This window comes from Somniosus microcephalus, chromosome 21 (genome assembly GCF_052327205.1).
Source record: "Somniosus microcephalus isolate GS21.2 chromosome 21, FLI_Smic_1.0, whole genome shotgun sequence".
Classification (NCBI taxonomy): domain Eukaryota; kingdom Metazoa; phylum Chordata; class Chondrichthyes; order Squaliformes; family Somniosidae; genus Somniosus; species Somniosus microcephalus.
In genome coordinates, this window is record NC_141007.1 from 61,754,140 (window position 1) to 61,776,448 (window position 22,309).

Genomic DNA, 22,309 nt, shown 5'->3' on the forward strand with positions numbered 1-22,309 from the left:
TATCTCCCGCTGGCAGGAAGTCCTCCCAGATGTGCTCCACTCAGTACGGTCACTATAGTGTACCGCCACGAATGCCACGCCTCATGAGCTAATGTTTGTGTTTCCCCGGAAATCCACCTCCGGCGTATCGATACCGTCATGGCTCTCCACCCCAGGTCCGGTACTTTTGCGGAAGCATGTGAGGGGCCACAAGACGGACCCTCTCGTGGAGCCAGTGCACCTGCTCCACGCCAACCCACAATATGCGTATGTCCGGCACGCCGACGGACGGGAGGACACTGTGTCCATAAAAGACCTCGCCCCAGCCGGTAACAACAGCAACAACGACAACGACTACAACAACAACAGCAACAACCACAACAACCACAACAACTATTACCCACCCACTCCACCCACTATTCTTTCATCACCCCCGGAAGAACACCAGCCAACGGTACCCCCACCACCTACTCCTTCAACAACCCCGGTGGCGCCCCCGGCAGAAACCCAGGAGGTCACCTGGGACACCCAGCCGGCACCCGCGACACCGCAACCGTTATGTCGGTCACAGAGGACTATCACACCCCTGGACAGACTAAATCTGTAGAAGGGGTGAATGTGATGAAATATGTCATTCATCAGACTCTGTATTTAACTACATATATTGTATTGCCTGCTCCTGTGTTTGTATTGCCAGCCCCTGTGTTTTTACCTTGTATTGTATATAGTGCACCGCCCCCTTTCTCCCCATTGGGTGTGTCGGCTCCGCCCATACCTGGCCCTACTTAAGAGAAGCCCAGGCTTGTCTTGCAGCAGAACAGCAGAATGCTAGGTGAAGACACAGGCATCTTTCTATGCTAATAAAAGCCTTGTTTTATCCAGTTAACTTTGAGCCTTGAAGTTATTGAGGCGCATCACACGGTACAGGCCTCTATACCAGAGCAAGGTACAGGGCCCTATACTAGAGCACAGTGCAGGCCCCTATACCAGAGCACAGTACAGGCCCTTATACCAGAGCACGGTACAGAACCCTATACCAGAGCACGGTCCAGACCCTTACACCAGAGCACGGTACAGGCCCCTATACCAGAGCACGGTACAGGCCCCTATACCAAAGCACGGTACAGACCCCTAAACCAGAGCACGGTACAGACCCCTAAACCAGAGCACGGTACAGCCCCTATACCAGAGCACGGTACAGCCCCTATACCAGAGCATGGTACAGGCCCCTATACCAGCGCACAGTACAGACCCCTATACCGGAGCATGGTACAGGCCCCTATACCAGAGCACACTACAGGCCTGTGATGAAATATATGCCTTCATCAGCCCATGTGTTTTACCTGTGTGTTTTACCTGCTTGTATTGTGTGAACCGCCCCCTTTTGTTCCTATTGTGTGTATTGGCTACGCCCCTGTCTTTTGCCATATAAAGATCTCAAGAGCTGTATGAGTCATTCCTACCAGACGAACCCGATGTGGGAGGACCTGTAATGCTGCAATGTTCTTAGTGATTAAAAGCCTTAGTTGAATCCTTTAAACTCCTTGTCTTTGAGTTATTGAAGGCACATCAAGGCCCATACACCAGAGAACGGTACAGGCCCCTATACCAGAGAGCGGTACAGGCCCCTATACCAGAGCATGGTACAGACCCCTATACCAGAGAACTGTACAGGCCCCTATACCAGAGCACGGTACAGGCCCCTATACCAGAGCACGGTACAGACCCCTATACCAGAGCATGGTATAGATCCTTATACCAGAGCACAGTACAGGCTCTATTACCAGAGCACGGTACAGGCCCCTATACCAGAGCACGATACACACCCCTATACCAGGGCACGGTGCAGGCCCCTATTTCAGAGCACGGTACAGGCCCCTATACCAGAGCACAGTACAGGCCCCTATACCAGAGCACGGTACAGGCCCCTATACCAGAGCACGGTACAGACCCCTATACCAGAGCACGGTACCAACCCCTATACCAGAGCAGGGTACAGGCCCCTATACCAGAGCATGGTACAGACCCCTATATCAGAGCACAGTTCAGACCCCTATATCAGGGCACAGTTCAGACCCCTATAGCAGAGCAAAGTACAGACCCCTATACCAGAGCACAGTGCAGGCCCCTATACCAGAGCACAGTACAGGCCCCTATACCAGAGCACGGTACAGGCCCCTATACCAGAGCACGGTACAGGCCCCGATACCAGAGCACACTACAGGCCCCTATACCAGAGCAGAGTACAGGCCCCTATACCAGAGCACAGTGCAGGCCCCTATACCAGAGCACAGTACAGGCCCCTATACCAGAGCATGGTACAGGCCCCTATACAAGAACACAGTACAGGCCCCTATACCAGAGCATGGTACAGGCCCCTATACCGGAGCACGGTACAGGCCCTATATCAGAACACAGTACAGGCCCCTAGACCAGAGCACGGTACAGGCCCCTATACCAGAGCACGGTACAGACCCCTATACCAGAGCATGGTATAGACCCCTATACCAGAGCACAGTACAGGCTCTATTACCAGAGCACGGTACAGGCCCCTATACCGAAGCACGGTACAGACTCCTATACCAGAGCACGGTACAGGCCCCTATACCAGAGCACGGTACAGGCCCCTATACCAGAGCACGGTACAGACCCCTATACCAGAGCACAGTACAGGCCCCTATACCAGAGCACGGTACAGGCCCCTATACCAGAGCACGGTACAGACCCCTATACCAGAGCACGGTACAGGCCCCTATACCAGAGCACGGTACAGACTCCTATACCAGAGCACGGTACAGGCCCCTATACCAGAGCACGGTACAGGCCCCTATACCAGAGCACGGTACAGGCCCCTATACCATAGCACAGTACAGACCCCTATACCAGAGCACAGTACAGGCCCCTATACCAGAGCACGGTACAGGCCCCTATACCAGAGCACAGTACAGACCCCTATACCAGAGCACAGTACAGGCCCCGATACCAGAGCACACTACAGGCCCCTATACCAGAGCAGAGTACAGGCCCCTATACCAGAGCACGGTACAGGCCCGTATACCAGAGCACGGTACAGTTCCCCTATACCAGAACACAGTACAGGCCCCTATACCAGAGCACTGTCAAGGCCCCTATACCAGAGCACGGTACAGGCCCCTATACCAGAGCACGGTACAGGCCCCATACCAGAGCACGGTACAGGCCCCTATACCAGAGCACGGTACAGGCCCCTATACCAGAGCACGGTACAGGCCCCTATACCAGAGCACACTACAGGCCCCTATACCAGAGCACGGTACAGGCCCCTATACCAGAGCACGGTACAGGCCCCTATACCAGAGCACACTACAGGCCCTTATACCAGAGCACGGTACAGGCCCCTATACCAGAGCACGGTACAGGCCCCTATACCAGAGCACAGTACAGGCCCCTATACCAGAGCACAGTGCAGATCCCTATACCAGAGCACGGTACAGACCCCTATACCAGAACACAGTACAGGCCCCTATACCAGAGCATGGTACAGGCCCGTATACCAGAGCACGGTACAGGCCCCTATACCAGAGCACGGTACAGGCCCCTATACCAGAGCACGGTACAGGCCCGTATACCAGAGCACGGTACAGGCCCGTATACCAGAGCACGGTACAGGCCCCTATACCGGAACACGGTACAGGCCCCTATACCAGAGCACAGTACAGGCCCCTATACCAGAGCACGGTACAGGCCCCTATACCAGAGCAAGGTACAGGCCCCTATACCAGAGCACGGTACAGGCCCCTATACCAGAGCACAGTACTGGCCCCTATACCAGAGCACGGTACAGGCCCCTATACCAGAGCACAGTACAGGCCCCCATACCAGAGCACGGTACAGGCCCCTATACCAGAGCACGGTACAGACCCCATACCAGAGCATGGTACAGACCCCATACCAGAGCACGGTACAGGCCCCTATACCAGAGCACAGTACAGACCCCATACCAGAGCACGGTACAGGCCCCTATACCAGAGCACGGTACAAGCTCCTATACCAGAGCACAGTACAGGCCCCTATACCAGAGCAAAGTACAGGCCCCTATACCAGAGCACAGTACAGGCCCCTACACCAGAACACAGTACAGGCCCCTATACCAGAGCACAGTACAGGCCCCTATACCAGAGCACAGTACAGGCCCCTATACCGTAGCACAGTACAGGCCCCTATACCAGAGCACGGTACAGGCTCCTATACCAGAGCACGGTACAGGCCCCTATACCAGAGCACGGTACAGGCCCCTATACCAGAGCACGGTACAGGCCACTATACCAGAGCACGGTACAGACCCCTATAACAGAGCACGATACAGGCCCCTATACCAGAGCACGGTACAGGCCCCTATAACAGAGCACGATACAGGCCCCTATACCAGAGCACGGTACAGACCCCTATACCAGAGCATGGTACAGGAGGTGAGAATGCTTTGACGAAGAAGTTTCGTTTTGTCTTGGGCAAAGCGTCATGTAATTGCCGCAAATTGAAAAATCGGAGTGAGAGAAAAATCCGGTGCTCCTGTAACAGAGTTTTGATGGCAGGTTTTCCTCTTCCAGTCCTTTGGGTGTAACTAATCACCTTGGCAAAGTGCCTGGAGTAAACTGAATGGGCAGGCTCCATTTCAGTCATGCAATCTTCCTCGCCCAATTTTCGTCTGCCCAGCAGGATCCTTCCTGCCCAAGCGCGAAAGCAATAAATCTGCCCTTTAATTTTGATTGCTACAGCTGTGGAAGTGTGGGAAATTCTTTATGGCAATCAATGGAACAGAGGCCTTAGCTGATGATGTTACAAAGCATAGGTTATAGCCTGTGCAAAATGGAGGACTAAGTGTCTACCTTCAATTAGAGGATATAATAGTACAGGTAGACTATCCTTTATCCGAAAACCTTGGGACCAGCTGAGTTTCGGATTTCGGAATTTTTCGGATTTCAGAAGGTATTGGGAAATTTGTCGGGGGTCGGGGTCGGCGGGGGGGTCGGGAGTGGGGGTCGGCGGGGGGTCAGGGTCGGCGGGGGGGTTGGCGGGGGGTCGGGGGTGGGGATCGGCGGGGGGTCGGGGTCGGGGGTCGGCGGGGGGTCGGGGTCGGCGGGGGGGAAAAGAATATCGGACGGGTCGGGGGTCGGGTCAGGTCGGGTGGGGGCTGGAGAAAAGAATATCGGACGGGCCGCTGCAGCTATCGGACGGGCCGCTGTATTGTTGGGTTCACTCTCCCGGTACCTCCTTCACACTGCCCGGCTCGGCCTGCAATCTCCTACCCAGGAGGGAACTCTGTGACCCTCTGCCCTGCTCAGCGTAAGTCGTGTGCCACTCTGGTCATGTCGTGCGCACGACTTACGCTGAATGAAAAAACTTTCGGTTTTTAGAGGTTTTCGGTTTTCGGAAGTTTGGATAAAGGATAGTCTACCTGTATAAATATTAAGTGTAGTTTGGAGATTAAAATGTGATCTGATTTCCCGTTGGTATCGAAATGATCATGTGTCTGTCATAAACCTGTCAGCTTTCAGATTAAGCCTTTAAGAGGATCAATCTCAGGTCAATGGTTTACTGCTCCGGAGCTCAAGTGTAGTCAGTATTTAAATGACATTAAAGTTTATTGATAAGACATGATGCCTCTTCTGCAGCGCATTTTACCAACTGCCGGACATAAATTTAGCTCTCCTCCCGCCATCAGAAAAGGTGAGGGTATTGATGGACAGGGGCAGGAATACCAGGCTGTCTTCAGAGTTCGTGTCTGTGCACTGCAGCAGAGCGATGTGCTTTTGGGTGTGAAGTCGCAGGAGTGCAGTTAGGCACGCAGCATCTGTACTGGATTGTAAAACTGGCAGCCAGGCTGAGACCAGCGTAGCCGAGGCTGCTGGCAGGAGCCTCCTGCCGGGCTGATGGTGAGTGTGTACTGCCATTAGCACTCACCTCTCCAGCTGGAGGCCCCCGTGCTTTATGATGGGGGAAGAGCTTTTTAAAAAATGTATTGCCGGCTCACTTGAGCCTGTGGCTGGGATGACAGTTGGGGTGGCAGGCAGGTGAGAAGGGAGAAGGGACCTCTCTTTTCAGCAACACCGGCGCACTCTATCTCAAAGCTGTCCGGGTCCACAGTTCCCCCCCTTTTCCTTTTTTTTCTCTCTCCCACATGGCAGCTGTTTCTCATCCTGCCAGTACACTTCACACCTAATCTGAGCTGTCTTTGTCTCCTCTGTCCTATTACCATCTCGTCTGGTTTTGAATACCTCTTAATGTCTCTTTACGTCTCTTTTCTTCTATCGCAGCCCTGCCTTCGATCTATTTTATTTCCTTTCCAGTTTTGAAAAAGGGTTCACCCGAAACGTCGACTTTTAATTTCTCTCCACGGATGTTGCCTGGCCTGCTGAGTTTTTCCAGCATTTTCTGTTGTTATTTAGGTGAGAAGGGAGTGACCGATTAGCTGCTGGGTCAGCTACTCCAGTGTAAGCTAATCTTACCATCAGGACCGATTAACGTGAGCACTACTGGGTGGAAAGCAGCAGAACCTGCAAGTTTTGGAGCAGCCATCAGCGGTGTCATTCGGAGACTCTCGGTCATCTTCCAATTTCCTTTGCCCTCTTGTGATGTGAGTTATAAACTGCTTTCCTGTATCCCACAATCAAAAGAAACGTGATCAGTGAGTAGTCATCTGTTTCTAAATGGTCGGTTTTTGCACCACCGATGATGTGCTTGCAAACACTAACAGATTCTAAATTAAACCACAATGCTGGATGTCAAAGGCCAAAGCTCCCAAAACACTCCATGACTCAACAGCAGGCCTTCCCAGAATACTGAGCTGAATCACCCTGTGAACATCATAAGATGACACTTATTATCAGATACATTTTACACGCTGTCCGGTTGAGCTGCGTTGGTTTAATCAGGTGGAAAAGTGGAACATTATTTTGAAAGCTAAAACCGAAATTGACACTTTAAATTGAATCCAAATAAAAATGATTAAACTGACACACAAAATGAAGGAGTTTGATGTACTCATTCGTCAGTGCCACCTGTTTCCTAGTCTTCCAGTCATTATGATATTGTACGTGTTTTTTCCCATCCTCTGTGTCCTCTGGGAGCCCTCGCATCTGTTTGTAGATCCTGTACCTCCTCAATCTCTGTCAACATTGTTGCATCATTGAGCAGGAAGGTGTGTACAATGTGGCAGGCAATTTCTTTTCCCTTCATGGATTCAAGTTTAGTTCTCACCTTAGGTAACACCACTCACATGACCGGGACCTGCGTTTCAGCTGAGCCTCATCAGTGAATTAGTGCCCCAACCTGTAAAGTTGTGCAGCAAGCCTCCAAAAACTTGCATTTATATAGCGCCTTTAACACAGTAAAAACGTCCCAAAGCGCTTCACAGGAGCGATTAGTAAACAAAATTTGACACCGCGCCACTTAAAGAGATATTAGGACAGGTGACCAAAAGTTTGGTCAAAGAGGTAGGTTTTAAGGAACGTCTTAAAGGAGGAGAGAGAAGTAGAGAGGTGGAGATGTTTAGGGAGGGAATTCCAGAGCTTAGGGCCTCGGCATCTGAAGGCACGGCCGTCAATGTTGGAGAGAAGGAAATCGGGGATGCGCAAGAGGCCAGAATTCGAGGAGCGCAGAGATCTCAGAGGGTTGTAGGGCTGAATATGAATTGGTCTGAATTTGACTTATTTTAATTCATGGGGTAAACTGGAAAATAAATTTAGCATCGGAAAAAGAAAAAAAACAGTATGGAGAGGCAGTAAGATTTTTCTTAATTTCCTGCCATGAATGTAGGAGCAGAGGGGTAAATGTTCTTCTTTGTGTCTAGCCAAGATTCTTCCATCCAGGCCAACATCTGGTGTTATGCGTGATGTGTTGTGCAGAGGGGTTAGCGGTAGGTACGCATCTGGTTCTTGGTAAGTTTGGATGGTCAGTGTCAAAATAACTGAAAGCTTTGCGCAGGAGTGTGAAGCAGAGCGGAGGCGAAGGAGTGACTGAGGACAAAAGGATCCCCTGATCTTGTGCCCGCTCCAATTCCACTGAGCTCAGTGTCTACAAGGCTCTTCAGAAATCCATTGTGGGCTGGCATCAGTCAGAAGTAGCTGAAAAATCAAGCAATATTGGTCCACCATCACACTCTAAAACAATGTTACCCAGTGACTTTTTGTCAGGGGCCACGATTTCATCCAATTTCTTCCTCGAGATGCAATCTCCAGAATCGTTAAACATGGTGCACCGTGGAATAATGGGACGCAAACCCATGCCCGTGATTTTCTGCACAGAGAGCTCCTGACTTCAATAATGCCACGAGGGGCAGCTGCCAAACGCTACAGTCCCACAAAGAGAGAATCAAAGACGTATCAGACTAATAGTTTGATTAGATAGTCCTTTTTAAACAGGGCCCTTTTGTTTGTTGTTAATGGAACTGGAATAATCCGCCTCCCAAATAACATTTCCTTATTTTCTCTTGGTGTGCAGCAAGACAGGAAAAGTGAACAGTGCTGCATCCCAAATAAAAACAGAAAATGCTGGAAATACTCAGCAGGTCAGGCAGCATCTGTGGAGAGAGAAACAGAGTCAACGGGCAGGCTTTTCATTGGGCCGTGTAGGCGGGATTGGAGGTGTGGGGGGGGTTAAAATCCCCAAATCGGGGGTCCCGACACCATCCCGCCCCCAACCTGCCTCCATGCCAGTTTCAAAGAAGGCAGGTACCTGCCCCGCACTGGGACCCGCCTCCCCAAGGCAGGAAGGGGATTAGTGCCAGTTAACTGCCTGTTAACAGGTAGTTAACAGGCAGTTTTTAGCCTAATCCCTATTTTTAATGTTGAAGTGTGGGATTCCCGACGGCTCCAAACCACGCCAAGTTAGAGGAGGCGGGCCGTCGGGTTGAAGGACTTGGAGGGTTCGAGATGTCGGTGTTCAGGTGAGTGATGTGTACATGAGTGCAAAGGTAAGTGTGTTTGGTGTGTCTAAAGTGTTTAAAGAAGTTTAAATTACCGTTTCTTACCTTTACAGCCTTCCTTCCTTTAGGTCTCGGGAGTCCCTCATCTCATCGGCACAGAAAGCAGAATGGCTGCGAACTGTCAAAAGTGACAGCCTTCAGCTTTCTGTGCAGGAGCGATTTCTAACTGAGTCTGTGGAGAAGGACTCATGTTAGAAGTAAGACTGTCAGTGTTTGACAGCTTCAAAGAGCTTTCAAACACTGATATTTCATCTGTCAAAACCTCTTGACAGATGAAATTTCAGTCTGTGACGTCACCTGTTGCCGGGTGGCCCTTAATTGGCCTGCTGAGCCCGCTGGGCGGGTTCAACAAGGTCAATCAAGTTAAAATCGCGTGGATTGGCCCTCTTGAGCCTGTGGCCGGAGCACTCAAGAGACCATGATCTCTGCTCCTTCCCTGCACTAGAGTGAGCATGCTCCAAGCAAATCCTCTCATACAACATCATCCCAATACATAGTTCCACTCAGGGCTGCCTCAAATAGCTGAAGCAGGAGCTCTGTAAAAAAAATGAAGTTTTAGAACTTAGAACCAGTACTTGGCATTACATTTAACTTTAAGAAAGGCTGTGGGCCTGAGTGTGAAATACAGTATGTCGATATGATGTGGGTTTAAGTTCATATTATCAGTGCTGTGTTGTGTCTGTCTGTTCTCTTCAGACATGCACCAATATAAGGAAGCTTTTAGACTTCCCTGTTTTATCCTGTAAATAAAGTCCATATTAGGATAGATTTTACAAATGCACTCTCCCGGTGAATAGGGGATCGGAACACAGTGGGCCCAGAAAGATTTTCTGTCTACTTTACCGGAGCTGTGTGTCCAAATTCCCAGTCTGACGCTAGGCTCCATGCTAGAGGTTCACATTTGTAAAACCTCCCCTTAAACGTTCCAAGCATTGGGAGAACGACCAAAAATAGCAATTTGGTCACCTCACCATTCAGTTTAAAGAAATCACACAGTTTTAAGAGTTAGAGGGAAGATATTCACACTTCTCCACAATTCCTGAGCAAGGTAGAACAAATCATTTGGAATGAAATGTATAATTTTTTATTTAAAGCGTGTTTGCTCTTCAATTTGGGCATATCCTGCTGACCACCGTGTCAGGTCAATACTACGAGAAACATAAAACCAAGCGTATCACAGTGTAGCTGAAGCACATGCTGTCGGGGCACGGGACCCAGCTGTAGGCCGGGGACAGCCAAAGTCCCATCTTTTCCAGAATGGCACTCCTCAAGGAGATACTGCAAATGCTGCATCTTTTCTTTTCCGCAACGGAAAAGCCCTTTTTAAAAATTTGTTTCGTTTTTAATCTACAGATTTTTTTTGAATGTAGTCAGCGCTGTAACGTTCTTTCCGCTCACAACACCCCAGTCCAGTTAGCACTTTCAAATGCAGCAGTGCGGTTTTAAATGGGTCCACAAGTGGACCTGATCACACCACTGCCGCTTTCAAAAGCACTGTGGGCACGGCGTCCAACCTGGGTTTATCAGGACGATATTCTGTAGACTCAACTCATCTGCTTTTTGAGCATCTCTGTAATCCAGTTAAAAGAGATACATTGCATTTTAATTAACATCTGTTAAGCTTTATCCCTCTCAATGTCAACACTTTTTTTCTGGCTAACAATAGGCTGACAGTTCCAGAAGCTTCTCTCTCATACACTCGGCAGGTTGATGGAAGTTTCTATGATTTTTACGTTTCACCAAAGCCAGACATTTCCTGCCAGCCTCGACTTCCTCTTACTTTTAACGCAATCCTTCCACTGAGTGCAGGACGATACAATCTGTGGTCTCTCTAAAAAAAAAGAGTGTTACTGAGGGAAGTCTAAGTGTATATATGGAGTGTAAGAGATGGTATCAGGACACCACACCCCTCACACTATGCAGCTGCACTAAACTTTCATTTGCCTACAGTAATGTTGACTGCTAGTGAAAATAACAGCATTTACTTCAATGAGCAGTTCCTGGGGAAAAAAAAGGCAGATCTAAAATAAATTTGCTGGCACAGTTAAACAACATTTCTTAAGTATTTGGAATTTGATCATTGCGTTGCTCAAATTCTACATGTTCAGTCACTTGTGTTGTTAACATAGCTGCAGTTAATGCAGTGAAGCCCTTAAGCTTCTATTGGTACTACAAGCCCGCCCTCCGCCCCCCCCCACCACAAATACCATATGATAAATTTCTTCACAGTAGTCTTATGCAGCAAACATTTTTTCCATCAAAGTATTTAATGATATTTTAACAACATAACAGTGACTGCACTCCAAAAGTACTTCATTGGCTGTAAAGCGCTTTGAGACGTCCGGTGGTCATGAAAGATGCTATATAAATGCAAGTCTTTCTTTCTTTTAACGTATGTTAAAGAGACAACCACACCTGACACTTCTGGCCAAGGAATAAACCTTCTGCTAATGTACTTTAGCAATACTTCTAAGCACACCGCAATAAATTGTACTTAATTAGAAGGGAAATGTTCAATAATTTCCCAGTGTCTGGAGTATCCTGAAGGGGTACTGCTTTTGTAGTGTATGTAACTGTTCTACCCTTAAGAGAACTATTGTATGTAACCGTCCACCTTTAAGAGAACTATTTTAGGTGTGGCACTACTTTATCTTGGCTGCTGTATACTGTAATACCGACGGTGACCACACCAGTATATAAGTGCTGTGTCAGGATTTATTGGGCAGATTCGCCCTGACCTTCGAATAGTAAAGTCCTGTTTAAGTTACTCTTGTAGTCTGTGTATTACTTCGCTATATAACCCACAGACTTTACAGTGGCGACGAGTTCGATCTTACCCTGCGGCAACAATACTTCTGAAGAAGTAAACGAGCGTCGAGAAGAGGCACCCGCCTTCGTCGTTTTGCTGAGAGAAAACTCGAGTCTGCAGACCAAGAAAGGAGGAAGATTTCAAACACGAAGTCTTCCATCAGCAACAGGCACGGATTGTCCTTTCTGCCACGGTGGTGAGTGTGCCGATCAACACGAGAAGCAAGTCGGCCACGGTGACTGTGAGTAAAGGGAAAATAGAAACAAATAAACGGAGGATAAGGGCGGTGCACTCGACCACGGTCGAGGGGGAAAGGAGCCGGACAGAAGTCGGGCCCAGAGGCGCTGAGACTGGGGCAGCGTGGAGCAGAAGCCGCGGTACAAGCAGGCTGGGGAGCGTCGTGAGACGGCTAGACCGCGACGGCGAAAAAGGCCGGACAACTACCGCGACCACGAGGCGCTGCGACCGGGATCGTAAGGCGCGGGAAGATATAAAAATAAATAAGCCACGGAGAACTCAGCCGCAGCCGGGGAGGAAAGCACCGGACTGCGAGAAGCTGGGAGGCGCGATTGGGGTGAAAAAGGCCAGACAGTGATTGAGGCCACGAAGCGCTGCGACCGGATCGTAAGGCGCGGGACGATATAAAATAAATAAACCGCGGAGAACGTAGCCGCAGCCGGGGAGGGAAGCACCGGACTGCGAGAGGGCTGGAGGCGCGATTGGGAGCCCGAGCGAGCGGGAGAGACAGAGCCCGAGCGAGAAAGGCTGAGCGAGATCCAGCCCAGCGGCTGAAACTGTTCGCCGCCAACGGGTTGTACCCAGCACCGGCTGCCCTGCCGAGAGAAGGGAATGCGCTGAAGCCGACGCGCAGGCTGCAAACCCGAAAGCCAGCGGCCGTCGCCCAAGGGAAGCTTACCCCTCCCGCCAGGGGAAGAAACGCGGGAAGCCGCCAGTAGGCGGGGAAGAAGACAGAAGCGGGAACCGCCATTTTTAAAGTGGGCGGGGAAAGAAGATAAGCGCGGGAAACCGCCATCTGGAAAAAAAAAAGTTAAAGAATATTGTTGTTGTTTCTCAGGAAGAGTGTGAAGATGCCTAAGCATAGTAACAGCAACGGTTTCAATGCCGAGGTGGAAGACTGGCCCACGTATGTAGAATGCATCGAGATATATTGTACGGCTAATAAGATAGCAAATTATGAAAAAGCTCTAACCTTATTAAACTCAATGGGTGCGAGGACATACGGGTTATTGAAGCATCTTCTATCACCAGCTAAACCGGCGGATCAGTCTTTCGATAATATTGTTGCTGTCCTGAAGGATCATTTTAACCCCGCACCACTGATGTTAGCGGAACGATCTAAATTTTACGGGAGAACGCAACGAAAAGAGGAAAGCAACGCGGAGTACTTGGTCGAGCTGCGTAGACTAGCGAAATACTGCCAGTTTAGAGGAAATCTGACAGAGGCATTGCGAGACAAGTTCGTGTGTGGATTGTCGAAGGAAGGAACGCAAAAACAACTACTCGAAGAGAACGATCTTACACTTGATAAGGCTGTCCTTATTGCAGCATCGCATGAAGCCGCAGCGAGAGGCACGGCGGAAATGCAGCGGAAGACAGCGGTACTCAGTGTGGATCAAATGACTTCGGGTACAACGAAATGTTCTCATTGTGGGAAGACAACACACGACCAGAACCAATGCTGGGTTAAAAACCAGGAATGTAGGAAATGTGGCAAGCTTGGCCACATAGCTAAGGTATGCCGGTCAGGAAAGAAGAACAACAATAATAAGTCACCGCAGAAGAAGTACAGAAAGGTACATGAGGTGACTGGGAAGAGTCCAGATGAACAGAATTCGGACTCAGACTCCAACAGCAAGGCACTGGGTAGTCTGAGGATTCATAATGTGAGTAAAGAAGCTGACCGACAAACTATCTGGATCACACTACAGATTGCAAAAGTCCAAGTGAAGATGGAAGTGGACACCGGATCGGCGTTGACGGTCATGAATAAGCATGATTACAAAAAGTTATTCAAACATATTCCCCTACGGGATACGGAGATAGTATTGCAGACATACACGGGGCACAAAGTATACCCCATCGGAAAGATAGAAGTCAAGGTGAGATACAAAGACAAAGATCACCAAAGGATGGACTTGTATGTGCTGCCCGAGGGAGGTCCACCACTTCTAGGATGGGAGTGGATCAGGAAAATAAAGATAGACTGGCATTCACTAAACACAATGACGGTAGATTCCGGGAAGGAAGAGGTCAAACCTGAACGGTTGTCCAGAATATTGGACGAAGCTAAAGAGGTATTCCAGCAAGGACTGGGAACACTGAGAGGAATTAAAGCAAAAATCAAGATTGCAGAACATGCAAGCCCAAAATTTTTCAAAGCCAGATCGGTACCTTACGCGATACGACCTGCTGTGGAGGCAGAACTGGAAGAGCTTGAACGTTCAGGGGTACTGTCTAAGGTGGACTGGAGTGAGTGGGCCACGCCCATTGTTCCCGTCATGAAGTCTGCATCAAGTAACAAGCCAGGGGGACTGGGGAAGGTCCGCATCTGCGGAGATTTCAAGATCACAGTTAATCCGGTGCTTCACACGGTACAATACCCGCTTCCGCGGATTGAGGATATCTTTGCTTCATTGTCTGGCGGGCAACACTTCACCAAGATAGACCTGGCACAGGCATACTTACAAATGGAAGTCGAGGAAGAGTCGCGCCAGTATCTCACAATCAACACGCACAGAGGCTTGTATCGTTATAATAGACTGGTTTTTGGAGTAGCTTCGGCTCCAGCAATTTGGCAGAGGGCCATGGAGCAGGTCTTACAGGGAATTCCAAGCACGCAGTGTTACTTGGACGATATCCTGATTACGGGAGAAGACGAGGAGGAACACCTCACAAATTTGAAACTGGTGCTCACCAGGTTGAAGGAATATGGCCTTCGAGTTAATCGCCAGAAATGTGAGTTCTTCCAGAAACGGATCTCGTACTGCGGTCATGTCATTGACCAAGAGGGGCTGCACAAGTCGCCTGACAAGATAGAAGCTGTCGTGAAGGCCCCCGCTCCGGAAAACGTTTCACAGTTGAGATCGTTTCTGGGGTTGATTAATTATTATCACAAGTTTCTGCCAAATTTATCCACGGTGCTACATCTGCTGAATGCTCTGTTACGGAAAGAAGTGCCATGGAAGTGGAGCGAGGACTGTAAAAAGGCCTTTCGCAGAAGCAAGGCGTTGATTACCTCTGAGGAAGTGTTGGCTCATTTCAACCCAACGTTACCTCTTCGTCTAGCTTGTGATGCTTCCCCTTATGGAATTGGAGCAGTACTTTCACACAAGTTACCAAATGGCTCGGAAAGGCCAGTCGCATTTGCATCCCGATCGTTGACCTCCGCGGTGCGAAATTACGCTCAGATAGACAGGGAGGCCCTCAGCCTTGTGTGGGGAGTAAAGAAATTCAATCATTACCTGCAGGGCAAGAAGTTCACATTACTGACAGACCACCAGCCGTTGGTGTCCATATTCAACCCTAACAAGGCCGTTTCCACTATGACAGCGCAAAGGTTACAGAGGTGGTCCGTGTTACTTGGGGCACACCAATATGACATTGAATACAAAAGCTCCAAACAGCATGGAAATGCTGATGGGTTATCGCGCCTACCATTGCCGGTAGTAGAAGAGGCGGCTACAATGGACCCGGTAGAGATGTTCCACTCATCCATAGTAGAATGTCTACCAGTAACCAATTCGATGATCGAGAATGAAACCAGAAATGACCCGACTCTCTCACGGGTCTACGATCTAACAGTGGAGGGATGGCCAGCACATGGCGAACCAACACTGCCAGCATTTTCGCAACGGGAAGAACAGCTGTCAGTGTGCCGAGGAACCTTGATGTGTGGATCGAGAGTGGTGATTCCACCCAAACTTCAGCATAAGGTGCTAAAGGAACTTCACGAGGGGCATCTGGGTGGAGTGAAAATGAAGAACCTAGCAAGAGCGTTTGTGTGGTGGCCAGGTATTGATGGAGACATCGAGGAAATAACCAAGAGTTGTCTAGGATGCCAGAAGGTCCAAAACGCGCCACCACAAGCTCCTCTGCATCCATGGGAGTGGCCCTCATCTCCTTGGCAAAGGGTACACATCGACTTTGCTGGTCCATTTATGGACTCAATGTTTCTAATAGCGGTGGATGCACACTCCAAGTGGCCGGAGGTAATAAAGATGTCCTCCACCACCACGGAAAAAACCATCACAGTATTAAGGACCATGTTTGCCAGGAATGGGCTGCCGGAACAGGTCTGTTCTGATAATGGACCACAATTTGTGTCCGAAGAATTCAGGAAGTTCTTAAAAAGCAATGGGGTCAAGCACTACACGTCAGCCCCATACCATCCCGCCACCAATGGCTTAGCTGAAAGGTTTGTCCAGACCTTCAAGAAGGCCATAAAGGCCATGGGTAATGAGAACATCAACTTACAACATAAGGTAGATAACTTCTTGTTGGCATACAGGAATGCAACACATGCGGTCACAAATCAAACTCCCGCCATGATGTTTTTCAATAGAAGACTAAGATGCCGGCTGGATTTGATTAAGCCAAACGTCAGAAGGGACGTAGAGAACCGGCAATTCCAGGGCATGAATGAAAGGCCAACTAGATCTTTTCAGACAGGTCAACAAGTTTTGGCCCGGGACTACCGTACCGAGAAATGGCAGCCTGGAACTATTGTAAAAAGGCTAGGGCCGCTGCTGTATACAGTGGACATTGGTGACAGCATAATAAGGCGCCATGTTGACCAGATCATAGGGTCATCCACAAAGAGCCAACCTACTCCACAACCTTACACGGCTAATGTAGAAACAGAGATACCCAGAGCACCTACCTCCGATCTGGTAATACTGGAATCAGATGATCCTGACCCTGTCCTTCAAGCTGAATCGGCCTTGCCGGAAGAACCTACTACCCCGCCGAAAACTACTACACCACCGAGGCGTTATCTGGACAGAGTCAGGAGACCTCCAGAGAGACTGAATCTGTGAACTGTTTTACATAATTTGTGTATATGTTCTAATGATATGGTTAATGGGGAATAAGTATGTTGTAAGCTAAAAAAGGAGGATTGTAGTGTATGTAACTGTTCTACCCTTAAGAGAACTATTGTATGTAACCGTTCACCTTTAAGAGAACTATTTTAGGTGTGGCACTACTTTATCTTGGCTGCTGTATACTGTAATACCGACGGTGACCACACCAGTATATAAGTGCTGTGTCAGGATTTATTGGGCAGATTCGCCCTGACCTTCGAATAGTAAAGTCCTGTTTAAGTTACTCTTGTAGTCTGTGTATTACTTCGCTATATAACCCACAGACTTTACAGCTTTGGTTTAGTATGTCAGTGCAGAATTCTTCAACATACTTCTATAGATTTTTTCAGCACCCCAGTGAGAAGTTTAACACCAATATATTTGCCATCTGTCAGATAAATACACTGGATGTTCCACATGGGTAGTAATGGTAAAATTGGCACGTTTTTGCTAATGATAAATAATGGAACTCTCCCCCTGTGCTAATACCATGATTGTTGTACCAGTAATATGAGTATCAAACTTATCTTCATATATAAAATACCTGCAAATGACACACATTGACCTATCTAAATAGAGCAGTGGTTATAAGAACATAAGAACATAAGAATTAGGAGCAGGAGTAGGCCATATGACCCCTCGAGCCTGCTCCGCCATTCAATAAGATCATGGCTGATCTTCTACCTCAACTCCACTTTCCTGCCCGATTTCCATATCCCTTGATTCCCCTAGAGTTCAAAATCTATCTATCTCTGCCTTAAATATACTCAAAAACTCAGCATCCACAGCCCTTTGGGGCAGAGAATTCCAAAGATTCACAAACCGCTGAGTGAAGAAATTGCTCCTCATCTCAGTCTTAAATGGCCGACCCCTTATCCTATGTGTCATCAATCAGTGATGGCTAGCTAAAAGCACCAAGTAAGGTTGATAGAGGTGTTTGTGAAAATAAATTCCACATGATTGGGACAAAGCAATGTCCCCCCACTCTTCAAATTGTAGAGTGCCTAAAGTTCCTGAAAGCTAGCTGTTCAGAGATGTATGATGTAGGCTTCAACACTAGGTGATGACAGCTCAGCAGAACCCCTGTACCAGAAGAGAAGAGCTATAAATAGGCACATGGACAAACAAGGGTACTCACTGAGCAGATATTTAGGGTGTAGGTGGTTGAACTGGTCTGGGTAGATGGGGTTACAATATGCCCTAGAGAAAGTCTGCAAAATGGTCGCAGTATACTGAATAATACTGCTGTGGACAAAGGCCTCAATATAAACTTGGATGAGGAGCAGCTGCAAGCAATGGAGAGCAGAAGGAAGATGGTGCACAGCAGCAGGCCAGTCACAGTAGGTGCATGAGCGACTCATTGTTTGGTTCTTCCAGGCATTCAGTAGTTGGCCACTATAAACTAATGTCCCATTAGGTTTACTTTTGGCGAACTGATGCTTTATTTACTACACATTGAAAGAATGACGGAATGTAAAAATATATTATGGTAAATTTTATTTCAAGTTTCCATGCAGGTGGTGTTTGTGGTTCGGTGCATGTGTTAAGTGTGTTTTTTAGGTGTTTTTTCCCCTTGTGTGCTGTGAACTTCTGGCTTTTATATTCTGCTGCTATGTGTTCCCCTAGTGGAAGCACCATCACCAACTGATGCGCGAATAGTCAAATGGTCAGATTCCAAGAAGGCTTGCTACCTGTATCTGTGACAATAAGTGATTGGCCTGCATAATTGTCATAGACCTCTGCTGTGGGCTCTTTGCTTTCAGAAGCTGGGTTGACTATCACTTGTGCGGGGCTGTGGGATGTCATTGAACTACCACTGAGATCAGCAGCAACTGGTTGCTTCCACTTAATGCCACAGCGAGAAGTTATATCTTCACATGACCCACTGACCTGTGTGAGTACAGAATACTGGACATCTAGGAGATATTGGAATCACCATCATAGTTGACTACATTGTCCAAGTAAATTGAAGCTGGCCACATCTGCTTCTTGGAATTTGGACCACCAGGCTTCCATAGTAGCAACGGGAGCAGTTCTGAATGATATTCCTACTGTGTACATGGCCTGTTTTCTGGCTGCTGCCGGCTGAGCCGCTCAAACCTTCCATTCAGTTTAGACAACCAAGGAGCTCTGATGCCCATGGAGCCATAGCTAAACATCAATTGCTTTCTTCAGGAGAGATGGGGAGAAAATTGGGAAATATAGCATAGGCTGGAGGAAATTATCAAATACACTGATATATGGTGAGGTCATGTGCGCGTGTGTCACTTGTGTACTTGACATTAAAACAAACTACATCATTGACCTTACAAAGTGGAGTAGTAATGGCGTAGATTGGAATAGAGTTGTATGCTGCTGAGCCAAGGATGTAATCTCATCTCGTGGGAATGTAATCTCATCTCCGGGTCGCAGATCTAGGGCTGTAGCAGCAGAACAGTGGTCCTTTCCAGTGTTAAAACTACAATTACAAGACATTGGAATAGATCCATAAAAGGGGAAACTGGCTGACATCGTTGGGGCCCAAGTTTGAGGTCAACTCATCTTCCGATTAGGCACTTTACAGCCTTCCGGACTCAATATCGAGTTCAACAATTTCATATCATAACCTCGGCCCCTATTATATTTTAATATATTTTTTACCCACACTTTTGGTTTGTGCCTTTTCTTTTTTTTCTCTCCCACATGGCAGCTGTCTTTCATTCTGCCAGCGCATTTCACATTTCTTTACCTGTCCTATTACCATCTCATCTCGCCTTGAATATCTCTTAATGTCTCTTCACCTCTCACAGACCTTCCCTTTTGTTCTTTCATCCCCTCCCCCATTTCCCAGCCCCCAAACTTGCTTTTAAATCTGTTTCATTTCCTGCTTTTTTCTCAGTTCTGACGAAGGGTCTTCAACCTGAAACATTGACTCTGTTTCTCTCTCCACGGATGTTGCCTGGCCTGCTGAGTTTTTCCAGCGTTTTCTGTTGTTATTTGAGATCAACTAAGTTTGATTTGAGGAAAGTGTCCTTTGTCTGATGGCTGTGAGGTCCTGAATTAAATTCCACTGGGTAGTTTCAATCAGTTTCTGGTAAATAGGAGTTAAAATTCCACTTTTGTGCTTTTGGCACAGAAGCGTATATTTTTTAACCCTAACTCATTGTCCCTTTAAACCCTGGGTATCACTTTACCACCAATCTCAAGTGGACTCGCTACAAATAAACAAAATCACACCTCCAAAGAGCTAATATTTTCAAAATGTTGCTATTCTGCGAGATGTTGCTTCTACCGATTTAAATTATTGTTACCTCCTGAAAATTATTTTAACTGAACTAACACCCGAGGAACAAGCTGAACTCATTCAATGTTTGTGAAGAAAATAGAAAACTTCAAAGTCAGCAACATCAGAACTAAAGTAAACACCAGTGAAAGTATTTTCAAAAAATGAAAAAGAATAGATATTTTTAATAGAACTGACCTAATAAAACTCACTACGCACTTGGTTTGAGTATAAAGCAAGGCTTTAATCAACTTGTTTCAGAACATGGAGGTCTAGTTGTACTTCACTAGCTCCTTGTCTTACAAAATGTCCCTGATAAAGCTGGGCCCACGCCCGAGTATTTATACTCCTTGAACGGCGCCACCAGCTGGCCGTCCAGTGTTATTTCATGAGCAGTTTCTTTATAATGATGAGATTTATAACAAGAACTTTCACATGATAAGTTTTAAGGAATACTGATTTTTATTTTTTTATATTTCATATAAAAAGATTGGGTTGATTGGGTCGATTGGGCTTGTACTCGCTGGAGTTTAGAAGAATGAGAGGGGATCTCATCGAAATTTATAAAATTCTAACAGGACTAGACAGACTAGATGCTGGAAGGATGTTCCCGATGGTCGGGGAGTACAGAACCAGGGGTCACAGTCTAAGGATAAGGGGTAAGCCATTTAGGACTGAGATGAGGAGGAATTTCTTCACCCAGAGAGTGGTGAACCTGTGGCATTCTCTGCCAAAGAAGGCAGTTGAGGCCAATTCATTAAATATATTCAAGAAGGAGTTGGATATATTTCTTAAGGCTAAAGGGATCAAGGGATATGGGGAGAAAGCAGGGACAGGGTACTGAATTTGGATGATCAGCCATGATCTCATTGAATGGTGGAGCAGGCTCGAGGGCCTGAATGGCCTACTCCTGCTCCTATCTTCTATGTTTCTATAAGTGCCGGGCTGTTGGAGGACAGTGGGGGGGGGGTGGAGGGGTGAGGCCAATTGTGGCCAGCAGCAGCCATCAGGAGCCAGGAGGACCAATCCTGACCCTGCCCCCGCCCCCACCCCCTGCCCCCACTTTAGTTTGGTTCTCCATCTCAAGTTGCCATTAGTGGAGCTCCCATTATTTGGTTGGGACAATAGTATAGATTGGGTTATGGTATAACTTATGGACCTACTCATGGGTGGCACCAGTGCTGTTCTCTGTGCTGGGCTGTCAGGACATATCTTGTGGAGCTAAATTCCTCTTTGAACATCACCAGATGGTCTGAGGCCAATATGAAGGGGCAACTTTCACGCAGAGTGTGCTGCCTTCCTTTAGGAACTTATGTTGGTTTTCAAGTTAATTCAGGGGTTTAATTAATTTGGGTCAATTCCCATTGTGTGCCGCCACCTAGTGGATATTTGGTACCTAGCAAGTGCAGTAAAGCGCAGTAAAGTAAGTGCTGTAAAGTAAATTGCTGTCCATCACAAGACCTGCAGCTCGACACATGGTCTTGGAAGTTATTTTCTTGTTACGCTTCGGCCTTGGACACAATTTGTCTGTAAGTACTTGAGAATGTTATAGATGATTAGTGTACACTATATTTTGCAGAAAATGTTTAGTTTGTAACCTTTCTCTGTAAGCAAACTTACACAGCTAGCCGTGAATTGCGCACTCTCTGCATCTAGCTGGTTAACTTGTAGCTGTATTTTGATGCACTATGTACAGGGCTAATTTAAAGTGAATGTAAGAGAATGCCTTTCAGTTTGCTAAATGTATATTCACAGTAAGCTGTGTTTTCACGTGTTTTGGTAAGTTACATGCCAAATGTACTGTGTTGCTCAGGCTTACCTAAGTTTGTGTATGCATATCAGTTATGTGCTTGTGTACTAATGTGTGCTTCCATTTCTGTATTGTATTTCAGTTTCACAATAAGAATCTTTCAGTAAAGTTTACAAGAAAAGTCAAGCCTTGTGATTTTTATGGGAAGATATCAAGTTGTTAGCTACCTGTCTAGCTCTGCATAGGAATGCACTGCAAGGGCAGAATACAGAGCACTGACTCCACTCTTACAGCGCATGGTGAAAAGTGTAAAGTAGCCACTGTCACTACAGGAAATAGTGAGCATTCAGATACTGCAGGATTCCAGTTCAGATTTGGGGCTTTCTGAATCCAAAGTTAAAACACCGGCTACCATGTGGGGAAGAGCGTTCTGACACTGGGGTCA

The 22,309-nt window shown here is 47.5% G+C and overlaps 1 protein-coding gene and 1 long non-coding RNA gene across 3 annotated transcripts in view; one reads left to right on the forward strand and one right to left on the reverse strand.

The window, feature by feature from the left end:
• The window catches only part of LOC147102866 (inward rectifier potassium channel 16-like), a 168,009-nt gene that overhangs the window by 41,691 nt on the left and 104,009 nt on the right, over positions 1–22,309 (reverse strand). The gene's annotated exons all lie outside the window — the stretch shown is intronic.
• The window catches only part of LOC147102867 (uncharacterized), a 110,888-nt gene continuing 94,153 nt past the window's right edge, over positions 5,575–22,309 (forward strand). Inside the window, exons 1-2 of the long non-coding RNA XR_015073144.1 lie at positions 5,575–5,685; positions 6,405–6,592. This is a non-coding gene — a long non-coding RNA (uncharacterized LOC147102867). The remainder of the gene's footprint in view (positions 5,686–6,404; positions 6,593–22,309) is intronic.